A 10886-nucleotide genomic window follows, 5' to 3' on the forward strand; every position below is an offset into this window, starting at 1 on the left:
GTTTTGGTATTGGGAAGAAGAGTACATCGATATGTTGATAGAGCGAAATGTAGTGCATGTTCGTGCACTTTTAGCTATCTTAGAGGCTTTAGATGAGACAAGTGCACTTGTTGCTAGATTAGAGTCTAGGCACGATACTACGTGCGAAGAAGCAACAAGGCATGATACTACGTGTGAGGAAGCAACGTCGACTTCTGGCTTGAAGAAGAAAGGAGGGGGCAACATCGTGCCTCCTCCACAGATCAATAATGAGTGCATTGAGAAGGCGCTAACCCAACTCAAGGGAGCAGTTATGGAAGTTGGGTATCTTCTCAAATGTATTCTTGTGGTTCTTGTTTTCTTTGGCCTTGTTTTACTAGTCAAAATATGATGATGTATTGTCATGTACCGAAAATGAATGATAAAAAAAGTTTAAGGACTTGCAAAGAAATATACGCGGACAGGATGGGGCAAATCGATGCGGCCGCGCGCTGGGCGCACGGCCACCGCATCCCAGGACAGGCCCGGACACGACCCCAAACCCCTACCCAAACGGACAGAATCCGGACAAAACGGACGTCCGTTTGGGGTCGCGCGGTGGAGTTGGCCTGACAGAACTTTAAAGTTCCTGAGTCAGGCTCGGGGAACGCAGGTGAAGAAAAAGCGGGGCCGAGTTCATGTGACCACGGAGATGCCATTAGCTCGTGCACATCTTCGAAAATGACACCGACGAGCAGCTAAGCGGTGCTTCGTCTTCGGTCGGTGGTACACGGCGGCAGCGATTCGTGTCCTCCTCTTCTCCGATTAAGCGCGTGATTTGCGGCCGCCATAGGCAAATTTGGTCCTAGATATAAGCCTCCTAGTCAATATGAGCTTAGGGAGAAGTTGTTGAGTGATGAATGCAAGGACCAAGAGTTTGTTAGATGACCGTGAGAAAGAGAAGATAAATCTTGGATGCACCATCATGAACGATGCGTGAACAGACATGAAGAGGAGGAGTATAATGAATTTGCGCATGCATTGTAGTGGGGGGGACAAGTTTTCTCAAATCAAAGGAAACATCCGATGTGTCACATACAAGTGAAGTCATCTTTCAGCTAGTGGAGGGCGCAATTGAGGAGGTAGGGGTGGAGCATGTGATGCAAGTGGTGACGGACAATGCTTCCAACAACATGGGAGCCAAGAAAATGTTGCTTGAGAAGAGGTCGGAGATCTTTTGGAGCTCTTGTCCAACTCACACTATCAACTTGATGCTCCAAGAAATTGGCAACCTCAAAAGATTCAAGACAATAGTTGATCAAGTAAAGAACCTCACCATCTTCATCTATGCACATCACAAGACTTTGGCATTGATGAGGGTTGCTACAAAAAGGAGAGATGTCATAAGGCCGAGGGTGACAAGATTTGCTTCCGCTTTTCTTACTTTGCAAAGTTTGTTGGAGAAGAAAGATGCTTTAAGGTGTATGGTGGTTGAAAGAGCTTGGGAAGAGATGAGTCATGTGAAAACAAAGAAAGGCAAGGATGCAACGACAATGGTGATGGATGCTATATTTTGGAAAGGTGTCCTCCTATGCATAAAGGTGTTTGAGCCATTGGTGAGAGTTCTTCGTTTGGTTGATGGGGATATTAAGCCATTGATGGTCTGGCTCTATGTAGAGTTGGTGAAGGCCAAGAGGGAGATGAAGGATGCATTTAGCAACTTGGAGAGGAACTGCAAAGATACTATGGCCATTGTTGACAAGAAGGTGAATGGAAGGCTTTGATTCACCATTGCACATGGTCGCATATGTGTTGAACCCACACTATAGTTATGTGGATAGCTCCATCTTTACCATTGCAAATGAAGGCTTCTAGGAGTGTGCTGAACAATACCTTGAAAATGATCCAGAAACTTGCATGTTGGTTGTCAATGATTAATTTATGAAATATGAAAACAAAGAAGGACCATTTGGGAAGAGGCTGGCAACAGCTTGTGAAAATAAGAGCTATAGCCCAGGTATATCAGTATTTGCTTGCTTCTCCTGGCCTTGCATTGCTACTGCTTGTTGCTGCTCTAGCTGCTGCTCTAGTTGCTGCTGGCTTGCTGTTATAGCTGTTGTTGATGTGTATGCTGCTACTAGAGGCTTCTATTACTGTTGTGCATGGTGGTGGTGCTATTGCTACTGTATATGATGTTGCTGCTGCCAGCTGTTGTTGTTTATCCAATTGCTGATGCTAAATGTTGCTCATGTTTGTGGTAGTTGGTTGGTGGAAGCTTTATGGTGGAGAAACACCAAACTTGAAGGACATGGCTATGAGAATCCTCTCTCTGACCTCTAGCTCTTCCGGTTGTGAAAGAAATTGGAGCGCCTTTGAATTGGTATATCCTCTCTCTACTTGTTTGTCCAATCTCATTTTTCTGTTCTCTAATATTCTCTCATGTTATGTTTAACTTTAAATCTTTAATATGTAATTGTAGATACATACCAAGAGAAGAAATAGGCTCACAAACGAAAGATGCAATAATTTGGTCTTCATAAGGTTCAATAATAGAATGTTGTCTAGGAAACAAAAGCTCCTGGAGAAGAAAAACAGGATGTGCTCATCAACACCAATGCTACTGAAACTCAAGGATTTCTATTTGAAGGAGGGAGTAATCATGCAAATGTTGTTTATCTTGATGAGGAAGATGAGGGTGTCCATCCAGGTACGGGTATATCATGGGATCTTCTTGTTGAAGCAATGGGAGCACAAGAGGAACTCCAACTTCGTAGGAGTGCAAGAGTGAGAGACCTTGAGGAGTAGGAGTTTGAATACAATGGTGATGAAGAGATGGTGGATGAAGAAGAGATTGAGTATGAGGATGATTGAGAGGCATTGATCAAATTATCATGCATTTGTCTTTTGTTTGTTATTTGTTATGTAAGAGACTATGATGGAGTGGTGAGACTATCGCGGATCGTGGTCGTGTTACTTTGGTATGACCGTTTGGTAGAACTAAGCAAGTTTAAGACTTTTATTTGTTATGTAATATGTTTGCTTCTACTTGTGAAGTTGTGAACTTGTGATATGATCTGCCTATTGCATTGCTTGTTTGCTACTTTGCTAGTTTGCTTTGATTGCTCATTCAATTTGGCGAAGCTAGGAAAGGGAGAAGGCTATGAGCCAGAGCCAATCGAATAAGATTCATATTACATTTTGTGAATTTACATATGAGTATACCATATATAATGCTTTGCTTCATAGATGGTTGCTGCTCCTAACATCTTGTCATCTTCCCTATGATGTATGTAGCTGCTGCATAATGCATTGGAGGGAGAGGACCAGAGGATAACACACAAAGAGGGAGGGGCAACATATTGGGGAGAGAACTGCTACTTCATGAGCTTGTGTTGATTTTTCCCTTGAAGAGGAAAGGGTGATGCAACAAAGTAGAGATAACTATTTTCCTCAGTTAAGAACCAAGGTATCAATCCAGTAGGAGGCACAAGCAAGTCTCCAATATATGCACCTGCACAAACTAACAAACACTTGCACACAACGCGAAAAGGGTATGTCAATCCCTTCACGGTCATGAATAAGAGTGAGATCTAATAGAGATAGGTATAAAAAATAAATAAAAGATAAAACTAAAGTAAACATAAATAAAGTGCATCAAGGTATTTTTGTGTTTTTGGTTTTATAGATCTGAAAATATATGATGGAAAATAGACCCGGGGGCCATAGGTTTCACTAGAGGCTTCTCTCTTGAAGAAAACATACAGTGGGTAAATAAATTACTATTGAGAAATTGATAGAAAAGCGCATAGTTATGATGATATCTAAGACAATGATCATGAATATAGGCATCACGTCCGTGACAAGTAGATCGAAACGATTCTGCATCTACTACAATTACTCCACACATCGACCAACTCCTGCCTGCATCTAGAGTATTAAGTTCATAAGAACAGAGCAACGCTTTAAGCAAGATGACATGATGTAGAGGAATAAACTCAAGTAATATGATATAAACCCCATCTGTTTATCCTTAATGGAAAAAAATACAATACGTGCCTCACTACCCCTTTTGTCACTGGATGAGGACACCGCAAGATTGAACCCATCAGAAAGCACCTCTCCCATTGCAAGAAAAACCAATCTTGTTGGCCAAACCAAATCAATAGATCGGAGAGAAATACAAAGCTATCCCAATCATGCATAAAAGAGTTCAGAGAAGACTCAAATAATATTCATAGATAATCTGATCATAAATTCACAATTGATCAGATCTCAACAAATGCACCGCAAAAGAAGACTACATCGAATAGATCTCCAAGAACATCGAGGAGAACATTGTATTGAAGATCAAATGGAAAGAATAAACCATCTAGCTACTAGCTATGGACCCGTAGGTCTGTGGTAAACTACTCACACATCATCGGAAGGGCGTCAAGGTTGGTGTAAAGGCCCTCCGTGATTGAATCCCCCTCCGGCAGAGTGTCGAAAAGGCCCCAAGAATAGGGGCGGGCCTAGGATTTAAAGAGTGTGTATTCAAAATTTCAAAGGCGATTTTTCCAAAGCTTAAAGCCTTGTTTTTGCTATGTATAACCAAATATATCACCATAGTTCATGTGGCAATTCCAAATTCTCATGCCTAAACAATTTATAATTCACTGGAAAGAAATTACAAATTTAAATATACTAAAAAGAAATCCAAGTAGCCAAATTAACTTACTATTGTATGCATATATTACTATTGGTGTTCGGCCGGCCTACTAGCAGCGGAAAACGAGGGTGATGCATCAACACCTGTAACGATACATAAATTTAACAGATCTATGCTAAGATTTGACACAAGAAAGCAAAGCCATCTTAACATTGGAGGATAAATATGTATTAAGATACACGAACACATCGAATTATCTACCAGATCGAACAAGCCTTCGATGCGGTGATGCCCACCTATGTCAACTGCAAAGATGGATTAAAGATGGATCGAGACAACGAGAGCCAACAGATGGCTACCGCCGGATACCTAGGTCGCCGCCCAGTGCCTAAGCCGCCATGCGCGTGGGCGATCAGCCCAGCCGTCGTTCCCTACCGCTTTGAGTGCGAACGGAATTGGGGATGGGAGGTGTCGGTTTCTTATGCGATATGTTTTTTACCCAAGTTTTTCCCAAGTTTTTTTACCCAAGTGTTATGCTATCGAATATCGATGGATTGTGCGTGCAAGCCCTGCGTGTTGCAGCAATTTGGGCCACATGGGCCACGCCGGGGTGTGGGCTAGTCCTCGTTTTTGGGTTGAACTCGTTAGCTAGCCTGTTTTCCTCTATCTTTTTTGTTTTTCTCCATACATATACATGGGATACATGTGTTTGTTAGCAAAAATAATGGGTATTCAATTGAATACCCTTGAATTGAACTGGGTCTGCCCCTGCCCAAGATGGGATCTCACGAGGACAGAATCTTGCGACGGTGGGAAAATATTTTTGGTGTGCCCTCTGGTGTAGGGGGAGTATTTGGGTATTTAAGTCAAAAACAAGGAAAAAATCAGAAACTGGCACTGGGCACTAGGTTAATAAGTTAGTCCCAAAAATAATATAAAATAGCATATTAATGCATATAAAACATCCAAAATAGATAATATAATAGCACGGTACAATCAAAAAATTATAGATACGTTGGAGACATATCAAGCATCCCTGAGCTTAATTCCTGTTCGTCCTCGAGTAGGTAAATGATAAAAACAGAATTTTTGATGTGAAATGCTACCTACATATTTATCAATGCAATCTTTTTTATCATGGCAAGAATATTCAGATCCATAAGATTCAAAACAAAAGTTTAATATTGACATAAAAACAATAATACTTCAAGCATACTAAATAAAGCAACCATGTCTTCTCAAAATATCATGGCCAAAGAAAGTTATCCCTACAAAATCATATAGCATGGCTATGCTCTATCTTCATCACACAAAATATTTCATCATGCACAACCCCGATGACAAGCCAATCAATTGTTTCATATTTTTAATATTCTCAAGCTTTTTCAACTTTCACACAATACATGAGTGTGAGCCATGGATATAGCACTATAGGTGGAAAAGAATATGGTGGAGGTTGTGAGGAGAAGAAAAAAGGAGAAAGTCTCACATCAACTAGGCAAATTAACGGACTATGGAGATGCCCCATCAATTGATATCGATGCAAGTGAGTAGAGATTGCCATGCAACGGATGCACTAGAGCTATAAGTGTATGAAAGCTCAAAAGAAAACTAAGCGGGTGTGCATCCAACTTGCTTGCTCACGAAGACCCAGGGCAATTTGAGGAAGCCCATCATTGGAATATACAAGAAAGTTTTATAATGAAAAATTCCCACTAGTAATATATGAAGCTAACAAAATAGGAGACTCTCTTTATGAAGAACATGGTGCTACTTTGAAGCACAAGTGTGGAAAAAGGATAGTAACATTGTCCCTTCTCTTTTTTCTCTCATTTTTTGTTTGGGCTCTTTAGCCTCTTTTTTCATATATTTTTTCGTCCGGAGTCTCATCCCAACTTGTGGGGGAATCATAGCCTCCATCATCCTTTCCTCACATGGGACAATGCTCTAATGATGATGATCATCACATGTACTTACTATCGGTGTCAAAACCGGCGGATCTCGGGTAGGGGGTCCTGAACTGTGCGTCTAAGGCTAATGGTAACAGGAGGCGGGGACACAATGTTTACCTAGGTTCGGGCCCTCTCGATGGAGGTAATACCCTACTTCCTGCTTGATTGATCTTGATGATATGAGTATTACAAGAGTTGATCTACCACGGGATCGTAGAGGCTAAACCCTACAAGCTAGCCTATGATTATGATTGTTGTTGTCCTATGGACTAAACCCTCCGGTTTATATAGACACCGGAGGGGGGCTAGGGTTACACAGAGTCGGTTACAGAGAAGGAGATCTACATATCCGAATTTCCAAGCTTGCCTTCCACGCAAAGGAGAGTCCCACCCGGACACGGGACGAAGTCTTCAATCTTGTATCTTCATAGTCCAACAGTCCAGCCAAAGTATATAGTCCGGCTGTCCGAGGACCCCCTAATCCAGGACTCCCTCAGTAGCCCCTGAACTAGGCTTCAATGACGATGAGTCCGGCGCGCAGATTGTCTTCGGCATTGCAAGGCGGATTCTTCTCCAAAATCCCTGAGTACCTGTTGTAATGAGCATTGTCCGGCTTCCATTAATGTCGCACTCCTTGGCTTCTGTGCCTTAATAATGGCAGTCTCCACGTGTTGAGTGAATGCAAGAAGTCGGGGGCATTTTTACATTTGCCACCCTGACCATGTAAGTAAATCGTCTATTTAAAGAGACAGGGATCCTTAGATCCAAATCACACCATCTTCCCTCAGCGAGTATCCATCAGAGCACGCTTGGAAAAAGACATTTCATCATGGCTGGCCGCCGTAGCTCCTCCTCTCGCTCCCATAGCACTAAGCCAGGTGACTGGGAGAAGTGTTCTGTCCCCCACGGCCGATTGGTAGAGTTGCAGACCCAGGGATTTCTCCCGCATGCATATATGGTCCCCGTCCGAGCCGGACTAGCCACTTACAATGGCGGGGAGCAGGCGGAGAGTTTTCCCAACCCATCCAGGGGGAGCGGGTATGCCTTGTCCCTTACTTGTTGAGGGGACACAGATTTCCAATCCACCCGTTCCTCCACGGGCTCCTGGAGTACTACGGCCTCCAGCTGCATAACTTCACTCCTGCCTCCATATTGCACATCGCTGGCTACATCGCCCTTTGCGAGCTATTTCTAGGCTGCAAAGCTCATTTCGAGCTATGGAAGAGGCTATTCTGCCTTGTCCCCCGCACTCAGGAGGGATCAATATACCAAATGGGCGGAGCTGAAATATGGCGTATCGCCGGGACCGGATACCTGTCCGGTACTCCGAAGAATACATCTGAAGACTGGCCTTCGGAGCCGTTCTATATGGAGGATGTCCCCCTTCTGGACCCTATTCGGATGGGTCTTCCTGAGTTTGCTAATGCCCCGTTAAAGAAACACCACAGCTGGCGCCCCCGGAGCCCCCAGTAGGAAGATAACAGAGAGGTCCTTTACCTGATGGGCAGGATAAAAACACTAGCCAAATCAGGACTGACAATAATTGAGGTTATGTCAATATGCATAATGCGGGGGTGCAGCCACTTCAGTATCGGGGGAAACCCATGTGGCATTTCAACGGAGAAGTCGATGCCACCCGCTGCGGTCGTAAAGGTCCGGACTCCGCCACCACTGTGGCGAAAATACTGCCCGATTTATACAAAGGAGAAGAAGAGGAGTTCCTTTGTATTAAGCCACGGGATGGATTTTCCATGTACAACCCCCCAAGCTGGGTGAGCTGCTATCCTTTACTCAACTCCATTCACTCCCGCATTCTCCATCACAAATATTTACCCTGCTAATTCATAGCAGGAACTGCGAAAAGCTGTGAGGGAGGTCCACAACCCGTCTCCACAGCCAGAGGACCCCGGACTCAAAGAAGATCCGGACGTATTTGTAGAGCTTGTTGACATGACGTTCTATCAGCTAAGCCATGACGGTGCCTTGGTGGCCATCATAGCTGATTATCCTGGCCTACTCCCTGCGTCACAGGTAAGTAAAACTGGAGTCCTAACTTCCAAGAAGGATCCCTTCTTTGCGCTTTACCCCCCGCCCATGTATTGCGTTTTACAGGGAAGGCCATCGGGGCGCCGTGCCGAACCCACGGTGACTCGCCAACAAGGGGCACCGAAGCCGGGTAGGCTTAAAAGGAAGGCAGTCAGGACTGAGACGCTGTCGTAGAGGTATGAGTAAAAACCTGCTCCATGATTACCGTCTCTAAAATATAACAATGTCCGTGGTCCCTGGTAGAAAAAACACTCACAGGACAGTGTCTGGAGAGCCTGCTGGCCACGCCTCCACCAGCCGGATTCCAGAGCCGGACTCAGGGGTGGAGGCTAACGCGGGGACAACTCCGGACGGTCCTCCTACAGAGGATGCGGATAGAATATCCGCTACGAATTCCGAAGTGGAGAGTGCCATGAATCACAGGCGTCGACGGGCCATACTCCTCGACCCTAATTTCTCCGAAGAGGCGTTCAACGCCTTCAACTCAGGAGATGCGTACATCCGAGCTGCTCAAGATGGTCTTGCTAGGGCCACGGACCAGTATGTGAAGGATATACGGGTAAGAAAATCTGATAATTATGTATACCAGTAGCCCCTGAGACTTGAAACAGTTGGCACAACTGATTTAAGGATCATTGTATGCATAGGTTCTTACGGAGAAGAATACTCAGTTGTCTAAAGAGCTGGAGGAATGCAAAGCCCAGCTACGGGCCGTAGTTGCTGGAATGGACGAGTCCAAGAAGGCCTCATCTGATGATGCTTGTCTTGATTGAAAAGAATATATTGACATGTACCAGTTAGTATTCGACATTTATTCAAATCTAACAATAGATTCTGCAGACAATCCCGGAGGTAATCTGGAGATCATATCGGGGGATGAGCAACATGCTCAACGACAGTTAGAGGCTGGCGAGTGCATGCTGACATGGGTTATTCGAGAGAAAAATGATCTCCAGGATGCCCATACCCGGTTGGGTGTTGAACTAAAAGATGTTCAGGCCCAACTTGCTGACTCCGTGAAGGAGAATAAGAGGCTTCGACACGGCATTTTTAGTAAGTGCTCGAACGAACCTTTATATAGTTCGGCGAAGAAGCAGGCTAACAGAGTTATGTCTGTAGGTATGCTGACAGGTCGCCCTGAAGAGGAGATGCCTGGATCCGCAGGCGATCTGCTGCAAGAGCTCTCACAACTGCACAAACAAGTTCGGCAGGTGATGCAGGGTGTTGCCCAGGCCTTGTGGCCCTCCACCTTCCTGCCTGGAGGCATGGGGGAGCTTGTAGAGATGCTCAAGGGAGCGCGGCGGCGCTTCCGATTATGGAAGATATCAGCCTGCCGACAAGGTGCAAGGGAAGCCTGGGCCATGATGAAGACGCGATACACCAAGGTTGACCCGAATCATATGGCCGAGGTCGGACCTGTAGGGTCAGATGGGAAAGAAATCCTCGTTAGTCTGGTATATGACTAGGTGGGATTAGCTGCAAAGTATTCCCAACAGGATTGTAGGCTAGACAACCTGTTGGATGGTATAGAAGAAGAATTTAGTCAGTCCAAGTGATCTTGTACTTCAAATGACATATTTTGTCCCTAGCCGGATTGTAAGTCATTTGTCATGATGGACCTTTTCGCTTCAACCTCCGGACCCGACAGTCCAGAGTGTATACGAATACCCGCTCAGTTATGTAAAAACCGGGGTACGCGTGGAAACGAGGCGTAGGGGTCATAAATGCTTGAACAGACAAGTACCCAACTAGCTATGTTATATTACATGGATAGTAAGAAACATCTTCCAGGGAGAATAGTTCCGTTAAGGGTTCCTTTCCCTGGGCACGCATGCATTAACGTGCATGTCCGAACTGCGAAAAGAGATGCATGATATAAACATCTGGCGGCATATGTTGTAATAGGTAAGAAACATCTTTTGTTCACCGATTGAATATTCCCTTAAGAACGCTAGCTTTCGGCTTCACCCAGTCTGAGGTAGACATCTGGCTGACCCGACAGTAATAATCGCAGAGGTGCTCCCCTTATGCCCTAGCCGAACTAACGGGAACGTAGGGCATAAACACAAGAGCCAGGCAACCCAGCTTGGCCAAAACTTAAGTCATATTGATGCATATAATGGCGAAAAAAGGTACATATGGAAAAGTGACGCATATGTGGTGGGCATAAAGCCCAGAAGAATTATATTAAGCTTCTGCATAAGAAGCCCCCAGGTATATTGAGCGTGCATAGCGCGACAGGAGTGTGTGGTCGAAGCACACTTGAGGCTTTTAAGGCTATA

The sequence above is a fragment of the Triticum aestivum genome, chromosome 5B (assembly GCF_018294505.1).
Source record: "Triticum aestivum cultivar Chinese Spring chromosome 5B, IWGSC CS RefSeq v2.1, whole genome shotgun sequence".
NCBI classification, from domain to species: Eukaryota; Viridiplantae; Streptophyta; class Magnoliopsida; order Poales; family Poaceae; genus Triticum; species Triticum aestivum.